The sequence below is a fragment of the Chenopodium album genome, chromosome 6, assembly GCF_948465745.1.
Source record: "Chenopodium album chromosome 6, dcCheAlbu1.1, whole genome shotgun sequence".
NCBI classification, from domain to species: Eukaryota; Viridiplantae; Streptophyta; class Magnoliopsida; order Caryophyllales; family Amaranthaceae; genus Chenopodium; species Chenopodium album.
In genome coordinates this window covers 28,132,594-28,144,824 of record NC_137839.1, presented here as the reverse complement: position 1 = coordinate 28,144,824, position 12,231 = coordinate 28,132,594, and positions in this window count along the sequence as shown.

Below are 12,231 nucleotides of genomic sequence, written 5' to 3'. Positions count from 1 at the left end.
TGTTAATTCCACAGATAAAAGAGTAAAGGGATAGAACGCTTATCTGACACCAGTGTATCGGTGGCAAATGAGCTTGGTAGCTTCCTATGCTTGAAGGAATACACCGAATGATGTTTGTTGAAATGCTTTCCATGCTTGAGGAAAGCCGACAGATGAGTTTGGTAGCTTTCTAAGCCTGAAGAAACCTACCGGATGACACTTTCCATGCTTGAGGAAAGTCGACGTATGAATTTGGTGTCATTCTATGCTTGAAGAATTCCACCGATAATGCCTTCCATGCTTGAGGAAAGCCGACTTCTTGGCGGTTTTCTATACTTGAAGAAAAATCCACCGATAACGCTTTCCATGCTTGAGGAAAGCCGACTTGGCGGTTTTCTATACTTGAAGAAAAATCCACCGATAACGCTTTCCATGCTTGAGGAAAGCCGACTTGGCAGTTTTCTATGCTTGAAGAAATCCACCGGATAATACTTTCCATGCTTGAGGAAAGTCGACAGATGATGAGATTGCAAGTCTCTGTGTATCGAGAACCTTGCGTTATGAAATGATGGTGGTCCGCTTGTCCCCGGACGTGGGATGTAGAGGGTCCGCTTGTCCCAGGACGTGGGATGTAGATGGTCCGCTTGTCCCCGGACGTGGGCTGTAGATGGTCCGCTTGTCCCCGGACGTGGGCTGTAGATAAGACCTGCAAAAATAAATTTCCCAATGGACTCGTACATACTGTGATTGACTTGACCACTAACTTTACCAAGTTTGACTTGATGTGACATGACATGTGTATGACTTGTGAGTGTGTGTGTGTGTGTGTATATGTGTGTGTGCAGACACAAGCAAACGAAGATGCAAAAGCAAAAATTTTCCGTCAATTTTTGTCATGAGTGGAGGGTACCGACTTTCTCCCGAAAAAGAAAGATGTGAAAACTGAACTTTTATTTTCGAACTTCCTTCGATGAAAACTTGGAAAAAGTTTTTTGAACTTCCCCAAAATAAAATAATGAAAAGGGAGAGAAGTTTTGAACTTCCTCCTTGAGCAAGACGAAATAAATCGTATGGATTGAATTGCTTGTTCTGAAAATAATGTATGCATGATGCATGTTCTTAGGCCAGGAGGCTAAGGACAATTACATCATGTGACACGATAGATGAATGAACTTAAGTCATGGAGCTAAGCATTATATATGGTGTAAAGAAGCGATTTTGAACGTCACTTAGGTCTGGAAGCTAAGCACGTATAGTGATTATTGCATAATGAACGTTGCTTAGGTCAAGGAGCTAAGCACGATATGCTTTGTATGATTAAAAATCACTGATATATAAATGTTTCTTAGCACATTATGCGAAACAATGAACATTGCTCAGGTTAGGAAGCTAAGCAAGCATACAATGTTTCTTCTACTGAATGTTGTCTTTAAATATGATGAAACATGCATAGTGTTAAAACAAGATTTCATGATAAAGGGCTCTTAAAGGGAATGATGATTTGGATATGAATGTGTGATTGAAGTGTGTGAATGTGATACTAAGGCTGGCTGCAAGGGTTATGGTGATGGAAAGAGATGTGAGAAGAGTCAAAGATGATGGCTCTTTAGGCTGGGTAAGCTAATGTGATTTGGGTTCAAGCCCCCAAGTCTAGCTCTAAATGCTTGGATATGAATATGAATGTGGCCGCACCTCGATGTGAGGTTGCCTACGTATCCGTTAGGAATCAGGCCGAACGTAGCTCTAACCGAACTTTGCGCAAGTGTATGTACACCTCAAAGAGGTCTTTCAAGGGTTGTAATGTGGTTAAGTTGATGGTTTAAGGAAGAAAGGGGTAAAAGGCTCAAGACCCGAGAGAATCCCCAAGATGTGTAATTTTGAATTTGAAAATTTTGAATTTTGCAAGTTTATTTTCAACTTTTTTTTTTCTTTTTATTTTTTTTTTTGTTTTGGATTTCTTTTTTTTTTCTTTTTTCTTTTTTGAATCAATGTAGACAATCTCAGATCATGCGGTCCATCACTCACTTAGCATTCATGTTTCTTAGGCACGGTACCAAGCACTCGATGAGAGACGCAATTTGAGACGTGTTCATATCAAAGACATCGGAACACTTGCCTTTAGACATTGTTTTATTGTTGCTTTGCTGCTTTTTTTTTTTTTTTACTTGCTTTTTGAATGTTATACAATTACACATCTTCCAATCCCAGAGTTAAGTGAATGTGGGTTGAAAAAATGAAGGACAAACGTTAGACGAGGCTCAAAATGGTTGATGAAGAAATGGAATGTGATTGAACGCTTAATAGGGAATGACATGGTTGCAAAGGTGCCTCAAGTCATTGGTGTACCTTGGGTTTAGTTCGGTAATTGATTTTTTTTTTTTTTTTTTTTTTTTTTTTTTTTTTTTTTTTTTTTTGAGAATGAATGAATGAAAAATTCTATGATCGTGATGTAAAGGAAAATTGCTCATTTTATTAATGGAAAAGGTGAACGAAACACATGAAACATATAAAAAAATTAAAAGTGGAAAACCTATGCTAGACATGAATGAGGGAATGGAGAAGAATGATAAAGAAAGAAATCATGAAATTTTGCACAAAGAATCTGCGTGCCTTGTATTTATTACTTCTTGCCGCCAGGAAGTTTGTTTGCATCCATCAAGTCTTGAATGACGTCCTTCAAATTCCAACATTGCTCTGTAGTGTGGCCCCTTCCTTGATGGTACTTGCAATAGGCATTGGGATTCCATTTGGCGCTCCTTTCTTCAGGTTTTGGCTCTGGAAATGGTCCAATAGGCGTGATCAAGCCTTGACCGTAAAGGCGATCAAAGGCCGCATCATAAGTCATTCCTAAATGAGTGTAAGTTCTTTTCTTCTTGGGCAATGGAGTATCAAGAGCTAACACTTCATTGATATCAACTTGGCTTATATTGTTGGTAGTATTTTCGTGCTTAGAAGACGAAGAAGAAGGATGGTCGTTCTTCTTGTTTTTCCAAGTGTTATTATTGTTACTACCAGCAGTCTTTATTAGCTCATCCTCGATATTGATGCCGATGTCGTATACAGCTTCGAAAGTGTTCAGTGGAAGAAATTTGAGATGTTCCCTATATTTATGAGTCAGATTTTGAATAAAGAGGCGAACCATCTCTTTTTCTTTGGGAGGATCTACCAAGAGTGAAGCTGTTTCCCTCCACCTGTTCAGGTAAGCGGTGAAGCCTTCATTCTCTTTCTGTTTGAGAATGGAGAGTTCACGTTCAGAAGTTTTAGTTTGAATGTTACACTTGTAACGATTCATGAAACTGTCGGTGACATCTTGCCAAGTCGCAGTATGCTTGGCATCTAAGGAATAAAACCATTGTTGGCAAGCATGTTCTAAGGAGAGAGGGAACACCGTAGGGAAGAGTGTTACGTCCAATCCCTTAAGAGCCATGGTTGCAGAGAACGCCTTCAAATGGAATATTGGATTGTCAGTAGGCTTGAACTTTGGAATATCAGCAGTGGAGAACTTTTCAGGGAGTCTGTCCTTCACATCCAAAGGAGTGGGAGGCCGTTCCACATAAGTGAAATCCTCAGAGATCTTACTCATTTGTTCCTTCAGTTTATCAAGGGTGGAAACAGTGACCTTGTTTTGTTCCATGGTAGTGACCCTAGTGGTAAGGGTTTGCATCATGGAAGACAGTGCCTCAATGGATTTGTTGATGTTCTCAATGTCTTCTTTAGTGGCCATTGAAAGGTGATGAGTAACGGAGATGACAAAATTCTCTTTAAACGCCTATTAGATCTGAGAGATTGTTGCGGTAATGGCTCGAACCGTATTGATCTATTCCTGTTCCTTGACCAAGTACTGTGAAATAAAATAATTCACTTAATTGTTTGACTCATTGCTCAAGATAGGAAAGGGAGGAAAAAATAGACCTTTGAAAATAGGTGAGAAAACTCCACTCATTTTTTATTATGACGAAAAAAAGGTGCATGAACCTAATATACGATCATAAACAACCTGGTGCACGACTCGAGTCGGAACATAAAGAAAGTGTGTGGACTATACTTGACTCGTGAGTGACTAAGTGATGTTATAAGACTCGTGGTATGATCGTATGGCTAGACATGTGAACAATAACCAAAATGACTGACGCGAGGACCAAATTAACACGGAAGACTAAACTGACGCTTTTTTTTTTTCTATTTTTTCATAGGGGGTGACGTGGCATGGGACACTTCTCCCGTCAGACGGGATAAATTCCCGTGTCACGGTCATTTTTTTATTTTTTTTTATTTTTTTTATTTTTTTAAAAGGTGACGTGGCACGGGACACTTCTCCCGTCAGACGGGATAAATTCCCGTGTCACGGTCAATTTTCTTTTTTTTTTTTTTTTTTTTTTGAAACGGTCAAATAATTTTGAAACGTTGCTTGTTTGTTTTTAAAGGGAGGATACCATCCGACTTAAAAAAAGACATAAAAACAAGACTTTCCCTAAAATACGGTCAAAAAAGTGGTGCACAACTTAAAGCAAAAAAGTGTGTAAACACGACATGTGAGTTATTAAGTGAGGTTATGGACGCGTGTTTTGACCGTATAGCTAGACACATCCCAAAACTGGACACAGCATTCGCACAAAAATCGAGAACAAGACTGACAGGATACTTTCCTGGGCACCGTGTCACGGTGCAAACTGTCGAGACACGGTGCAGTCTACCGTCAGAAGGTAGACTTTCCCGTGTCACGGCACTGTTCACCGTGACACGGCAGACACATGCCGTGACACGGTGCGCAGTTCCAGGTCAGTTTTTTAATTTTTTTTTTTATATTTTAATCAATTTTAAGTCCGTACTAATTACTATGTGAGAATAAAAACCCTCGGTCATGGGTCAAACAAAAAGAGCAAACACATTAGGGTTAGCACCGAACAAACACATAGCATTTAGGCACGATGATGCAAAAAAAGTTCGCAACCTAAAGTCAAGATCTATGTTCAACTATTGGTCAAGCTTTGGGTGTCAAAAGGGTACCATGGTTAAGAGTTTGGACGCGTTAGCAAGGCAGCCTCCCTTGAGGGTGTATGCCAACGGGCGGCTCCGCGAGTTCGTGATGAAATCGAACTCGACTCCATGGTTTGGGTGAATTTAATGACTCGGATGAACCCTTATTGCCATAAGCGTTTTTGGGTTGATAGAGCTTAAATTCCCCGGGGCTAAGACGCATGTAGAACACATACGTTTTTTCAGAAAAATCGAAGGAAGTCGACTGTGGGAAAAGAAAATAGGTCACCGGACTGATTTTAGGACTACCGTGACACGGCAGACTCTGCCGTGACACGGCAGTCAGAAAATCTGACTGGTGCCCTGTTTTCCTTCGCGCGCAACCAAGTTATCCAATTTTTCCTACGAGACAGACCTGAATGCGACGTTAAAACGTCTATGCAGATGCAAAAATGCCAAATTAATCACAGGAATATTTTTTTCAAGAATCTTTCAAGTCTCATCCACTCATCTTAATTAAATACCGATCACTCAAATCGATAAATAATTAAGAATCCTCCCTAGTGGAGTCGCCAAATTGTAGGCGTCGCTCGAAGTGCGCCTACGTTAAAGCATGTGGTTTATATGCTTGGCACTCATAGGAAGTGGGAATTGACACATACGATTAGGGACAAATAAAGTAGGGAGCCGCCAACAAGTTTTTAAGGAACTTGTAAACCGTTCACGGATCATAAAAAGGCAACCACGATAAGGGACAACGATAGGCAACAACGATTGACCCGTGAAGGTTACACCCCATTCATAATCCATGAGATTACTAACTCCATATGGTTCGGAACCACGAAAGGAGGATCGGGGATGATGGTACGAAGTGAGTCATGGAGTCACATTCGCCCGTATTGGCCTCTACTTGATTCTTATATTGAAAAGCATTCCTGTGATCTCAAAGGCATACAATAAAATATTCAATTTGCTCCAAACTATTATTAGGCTAAATTGATTGAATATTAATGCAACATATAATTCTAAAATATTTGTGATCACTTGATTAAATAACAAGATTAAAAAGGAACCTAAATCGGTTGTCCAAATTATCTTATTAGGCGTGATTTTCAATTACATATTCCCTTTAAACATGCAATATAGTGATCATAAATATAATAAAATAAACATTAATATTGGAAGCAATTCAACAATAATAGAGTTAGTCAAATCAAATATAAAATAACCTAATCATGATACTAGCAATAAGAAAATAAAATAAGAGTAATTAAATTAATTAATAATTACTCACATTTCGCACGTTCCTTTAAATTGCTACATCATGAATAAACTGTTAGTAACTTCAATAAAAATAATAAAGCAAATGAAAATTAAATTAAAAAAAAAGTAGAATTGATCTGGTCCAAACCCTCAGTTATTTGTACCTTTCACGCCTTGGTCTAAGGACGAAACCTCGGGTTAAGTATAGACTCCTTGGAGTGCTTAGGGGAATTATTATGGAAGAATAAGGAGGCTAGAAATTAGGTTAAAGAGGGAGAAGAGGATGATTTTTTGTGCAAGTTGAGAGAGAATGATTATTGCTGCCCCGAACTGCAGAAAGGAGGGGGGTATTTATAGGGAAAATGAGCAGAGGGAACACACGGAACCCTAAAAAGATAAAAACCCTAAAAAAGGCTACCGCGACACGGTCAGACTGTACTGTGACACGGTCAGACTGTACCGTGACACGGTCAGACTCTACCGTGTCACGGGGGAAATTAGCGTGACGCGGGAAATATTTGACCTACGGGAGTAAAAACGCGTGAAGGGATTACGCGGAAAAAACACGGAGTTGTCCCGTGTCACAGCACTGGCACCGTGACACGGGAATTCCTACCGTGACACGGCAGTAATTCCCGTGTCGCGGGAAAGTTTTAAGCACCGTGACACGGCAGCAACCCACCGTGACACGGCAGAAAACGCCGTGACGCGGCAAAGTCCACCGTGTCACGGCATATGGCGCCGGGTCACGGTACTTATGCCAAGTCACGGGGCACTAAAAAACATGAAAATGCCCTCCAAATTACCGTGTCACGGGAATTTCTCCCGTGCCACGTCAGATCTTACCGCGTCGCGGCATTTTAGCTGCTGCGCGGTAATTCCAGTTTTTTACCCAATTTTAAAATCATCATAACTTTTGATCCGTAACTTGGAATAAACCATATAATATATCATTGGAAAGCTTCTCAAGTCTACTTTTCAACCCAATTAGAATCAGGTCAAAATAATTTGTAAATTTTAATATATGGCTGTTTCAGTAGAAGGGTGTCGGTTTTGGGCCGAGTTTAATGTTTTGCTCATATCTTTTTCGTTATAGCTCAGAATTGGGCTTATGATATATGTTTGGAAAGCTTATTTAAAGGCCTATCCAACAAAATAATAATTGGATCAAAATTTTTATATCATTAAAATCAGTTTCTCTCAGTTTTGCGATGTGGACACGAAAAGTGGAAAATAGGTTATGGTTTAGGGAAATGAGCTAGAAATTGGATTGGTTCATGAAATATATTGGATAGAACATGGATTTAAGCACTCCAAAGATTAAATACTCAACTCGACCAATAATGGCGGTGAAAGGTGTTCATCAACGGGTTTGGTTTTGGGGAGACATTTTTAGGTGTCTACAGATGCTGGGTTCATTCGGCCATGTAATTTCCCCGACTGGGTTGCGAATTTTGTGCTTGTAAAGAAACCGAATGGTACCTGGCGGATGTGTGTTGATTACACAGATCTCAACAAGGCATGTCCCAAGGACAGTTATCCTCTTTCGAAGATCGACAGTCTGGTTGATTCAACAACCGGGAATGCCTTGATGAGTTTTATGGATGCCTACTCCGGCTTCCATCAGATACCCCTGTGGAAGAAAGATCAAGAAAAGACGGCCTTCGTCACTGATCAGGGGCTATTCTGTTACATGGTGATGCTGTTTGGCTTGAAAAATGCGCCGGCTACGTTCCAACGGATGATTAATACTGTCTTTGTTAATCAAATTGGGAGGAATGTAGAGGCATACATTGATGACATGATAGTCAAATCCAAACAGCAGGCGAATCACCTTGCTGATCTCCGAGAAACCTTCACCACACTTAGGCGGCATAAGGTCATGTTAAATCCTAAGAAATGCGTCTTTGGTGTTGAGTCTGGGCAGTTTCTCGGATTCCTGATTGATCAAAGGGGGATAGAGGCTAACCCTGAGAAGATACAGGCGGTGATTGACATGAAGTCACCCCGGTTGCCTGGCTGCTCTGGGGAGATTCCTCAGCCGGTCAGGTGACAAATGTCTTTATTTCTTCCAAGCAATCAGGAAGAAGACCATATTCGAATGGGGAGATGAGGCTCAGGCGGCCTTTCAACGGCTGAAAGAACACCTCCACTCTTTGCCAAGACTTGTTAGTCCATTGCCTAGGGAGGTGTTATACATGTACTTAGCCGTCTTAGATCATGCTCTCAGTGCCGTTCTCCTTGCAGAGACAGACGGTGTTCAGCTTCCAGTCTATTTCATTAGCCATATCTTAAAAAATGTTGAGCTCCGGTAACCCATGGTAGAAAAATTTGGCCTTGCTCTGTATATGGCTTTCAAGAAATTGAAGCCATACTTCCTGGCTCATCTGGTGGTAATCTACACCGACCAGCCCCTCAAGCGGCCAATGTCTACTTTGGAGTAATCCGGAAGAATTTTGAAATGGGCTATTGAAATGCAAAGTCTTGAAATCACTTTTGAACCTAGAAAAGCAGTGAAAGGTCAGGCGTTTGCCGACTTCATTGTTGAAATGACCCGACCGGTGCAACCGGATAATCTTGACCAGATTTGGAAAGTGTATGTAGACGGAAGCTCAACAAAGAACGGCTGTGGTGCAGGAATTATATACGAGTCCCTAGAGGGGGACAAATTTGAATATGCACTGCGGTTTAAGTTTCAAGCCTTAAATAATGAGGCGGAATATGAAGCCCTGCTAGCCGGAATCCCCATGTGTAAGGCAGCAGGGGCAACGAAGATTAACGCCTATTCTGATTCACAGTTGGTCGTTAGCCAGTATGAGGGAGCATATGAGGCAACTCATCCGGCTATGATCAAATATCTTCAAGCAGTCAAGGAAGAGACTGGGGCACTTGAGGAATTCCGTCTGAATCAAGTGCCCAGGTTAGATAACAACCAGGCGGATGCATTGTCCAAATTGGCTTCATCCGCCTCCTGTGATACGCCTCGGTCGGTCTTTAGGGAAGTTCTTGAAAAGAGAAGCATACATGAAGATCCCATTGGAACCTTAGACCGAAGCTCCACCTGGATGGATGCCATCCGGGCTTATCTTTCAAACGACACGCTTCCTGATTCACCACAGGAAGCAGCCGTCTTGAAGAAGCGAGCTGCAAGGTTCGAGTTAAAAAATGGAGAACTCTTCAAGGCAGGATTTCTTAAGCCCCTGTTGAAGTGTGTCACCCCAGAAAAGGGGAAGGAAGTTCTCGAAGACTTGCACTCGGGATTCTGCGCCTCCCACATAGGCGGCAGGTCCCTAGCCGTTAGAGCCAGACGACATTACTTTTGGCCCACTCTTGAAGCAGACGCCAAGGAGTTAGTGAAAAAATGTGACAAGTGCCACAAGTTTGGTAAACTTATTCATCGTCCGGCTACTGATCTGACGGCAATCCATAGCCCAATCCCATTTGCCAAATGGGGCATGGATATCTTGGGTCCTTATACGCCTGCTCCAGGCGGAAAGCGCTACATTTTGGTGGCTGTGGATTATTTCACCAAATGGGTAGAAGCTGAGCCGGTTAAAAACATCAAGACAAAGGATGTCATCTCCTTCATCTGGAAGAACATCATCACCCGGTTTGGGGTACCTATGTCTATGGTGTTTGACAATGGCCCTCAGAAGAATTAATTCATGTCCTATGGCCCATCCGGACTACTATTAAAGGGGCAACCGGAGAAACCCCATTTCTTATTGTATACGGTGCTGAAGCCATCTTGCCTATTGAGCATTACGAGCCAACTCTAAGAGTTATGCTCTATTAGGAGGCCATGCGGCTGGCATTGGACTCCCTCCCGGAGCGTAGGGGCAATGCTGCCTTGCGCCATGAGATATACCGTCTGAGGATGACCAGAGCCTATAACAAGAGAGTGCACAAGCGTCCTTTGAAAGTGGATGACTTCGTGTTGCGGAAAATGGAGGCAACCGGTAGGGCCAATGAGGCTGGGAAGCTAACCCCTAATTGGGAAGGCCCCTACCGGATCTATGAAGAAGTAAGGGATGGCACCTACCGCCTGGAAACCCCAGACGGCAGGCGTCTTCCTAGAACTTGGAATGTAGACAATCTAAAAAAGTACAACTTTTGAGATTGTAAACTTTTTGTAAACAGTGAGTCAATTAATGAAGATTCAGACTTTGTTTGCAAAAACAAGTTATTGTTTAATTATCCATCTGGGTAATACCCAGGCGGATTCTTCTTTACCTAACTAAGTTTGACAATTAGTAAAGGTTACATTTGTTGGACCGCCTGGGTAATACTCGGATCCCTTGTTTATTTAAGTTTGATACCTTGTTTATTCAACTGCCTGATTATCTGCCTGGGTAATACCCAGACTGACCCGCTTGTTTAAAAAACTAAGTTTGATAGTAAATTCAATACTGATTAAAAACTAAGCACAAAAACGTTTAGTGGCTATACAACCGGTCTCAAACAAGACCAGAGGCTAAAATAGCCGGATGGTTGCTCATTTTATAAAATCGCCTGTCCCAACATGGACAAAGGCGTCCGGTGACACCCCTCCGGGTGCAATCGTCGCAGAGAACAGACTATTTGTCGGTTCTACGTACCAATGCAGACGGCGAAAATTGAACGACCAAATTGGCCAACTCATAGCCGTCTGGCAAAAATAACCTATGAAGAACGAATAAGTTTCCAGATACCGGATGCCCATAGGCATCAGTCGGTCATTGGTAGAATTTTTTACTTGGGTTATTTATTCCAAAGTTGCACTCACTTCCCCTATTGGGGCAAAGGATTGTGTAATGGCTATGCGTTAACCCCAGACGGAATATAACCGCCTGGGTAAGAAGCTCAAAGCAGCCGCTTTTATGGCCGGCTGTGCACTTGGTTTTGAGCAATCACTATTGTGATTGATTGGCCTAAAAACACTCCATACTTCTCCAAGTATCAAGTGTTTTCAAGCCAATCAATCAGCTTGGCACTAAACCAACCACACAGCCGCCAAGGGGCAAGAGCTCCCGGATTGCAAATTGCCGCATGCTTTTTTAAGTTAGGCAAAATACTAAAGAATTGCAAACAGATGAAAAATTCAAATTGAAAAAACTCAAAACAGACATATATAAAATCCGACTGAGTCGGAATACTTCATTTATATTTGAAATGGCACAAAGGCCAGAATATTTGTTAACCGGACACATCCGGTGAAAAAAGAAAGTGGAAATGTTAATCCAACCCCATGGTTGGTAAAAAGATACAACAAAACACGACATGCAAGCCGGTAAATAACATTGATTGGCATACTACCGCAGAAAGGTGGGAGGCCCGCCTAAGGCTGAGGCGGAGTCTTCTCCAGCTGAGTCTGGCTGGCTTGGCCCTCGTGATGATCATCCGCCGGCTCCTCATCATCAGAGACTTCATATCCCTGCTCAGCAGCCCAGTCTTTGAAGCGAGGCGGTGGAGCATCACCTAGTTGCTGGGCATCATACACCTCAGTGGCGTAATCATACCTCAGCTTATAGACCTCAAAGTCTATTTTTGGGTAAAGGAGGCCCCAGGTGATCTTCAGCCGGGCCAAGTTGTCCTGTTCATTCTCCTCAGTCAGTCGGGTCTTCTCCTGGGCCAGCTCATCCGACTGCTTGTTGCGCAGGGTCATGAGCTCGAGCTTCAGGCGGTCATTGTCAATCCGGAGTTGGGCATTCTCCTTGTCAACATCTTCTAATGCCTTGAGATCAGATTTGGCATCTTTCAGCTGCTTGTCAAGGTCATCAGCCCGGTTGATAGCTTCATCGTTTGCAGCCGTCAAACTCCGGATCAGCTCCTCCTGTTTCAACTCTACTGTTTTAATCTTTAAATTACACATATAATCAGAATGTTCAGCAAAGTTGAGGTTTTCTAGGGCCCTTCGTTTGGCGTCATTTACCTCTTCTTGCTTCCGCTTGAAGGGACCCCGGAGATTGTCCACTCTCACCATAGCCTGATTAAATAATAGCCGGTTTATGAGTTACTTAGTCAAATTAAAGA